Consider the following 917-nt stretch of genomic DNA (forward strand, 5'->3'; position numbering starts at 1 on the left):
CCGGGTATTCCCACCCCGTATCCACCTGCTCTTCACAAGTTACAGTGCCGGGTATTCCCACCCCGTATCCACCTGCTCTTCACAAGTTACAGTGCTGGGTATTCCCACCCCGTATCCACCTGCATTCTCATAGTGACAGTCAGGAGGTCAGAGAAAGGTGTGTAGTAAACAGAACACACAAGGCATACAAGGAGTAGTCTGCAAACAGGGAGACTGTGGGTCAGGCTAGGCAGCTCCTGGTAGGCGTCAGACCATGCACGCCTCTCATGGCACTTACCAGATGCATCCAACAGGTGCTTTCTTGACCCTCTCCTCCATTAAACCAAGCACTCCTTGAGGGCAGGGACCATGTCTTATCCAGCTCTGTACCCCAGCGCTCACCAAAGGGCCTGGCACACAGCGGGTGCTTGTTGAATGAATGAGTGAGAAAAATATCTTTTCCTGTCTGGTATGGATCTTAAATGACCCCACAAGCTGGTTGGGAGGATTAAACAAGAGACACACTTGGATAAAACAAAGGGTTATAGAAACAATGGCTTTGTCACTGCAAATTTGCTGATAGTCATTCATTCATTCAACAAAAATTCAGTGCCAAACCCTGTGGGGGAGACAGAGACTCAAAATAACAGCTTGTTGGAAACTGTGATGAGGTCAATAATGGCAACTGCAGGGTCTTAATAAACAGCATAAGGGAGACCTAATTCCGAGGTGAGAGAAGGGCCGCAGGAAAGGTTGCTAACGTGAGACCACGACAATCACAGAGCCTTGTATGCGGTGTGGACTTTTAACACCAACAAATCAGGATGTAAAGCATCAAGTGAAGGACAGGAAAATATTGGCGATTCTGAAAATGGGGCTGGGGAGTGGGTCTCCCAATCAGCTTGTTTTAGAGAGGCCCTGCACCAATGCATTTTGGC

At 48.4% G+C, this 917-nt stretch overlaps 1 protein-coding gene across 3 annotated transcripts in view; it reads right to left on the minus strand.

Annotated features, from left to right (window-relative positions):
* Rnf121 (ring finger protein 121) overlaps positions 1-917 on the minus strand; it is a 60,376-nt gene that overhangs the window by 16,746 nt on the left and 42,713 nt on the right. The window lies entirely within an intron of this gene.

Source organism: Microtus ochrogaster, unplaced genomic scaffold (assembly GCF_000317375.1).
Source record: "Microtus ochrogaster isolate Prairie Vole_2 unplaced genomic scaffold, MicOch1.0 UNK41, whole genome shotgun sequence".
Lineage (NCBI taxonomy): Eukaryota > Metazoa > Chordata > Mammalia > Rodentia > Cricetidae > Microtus > Microtus ochrogaster.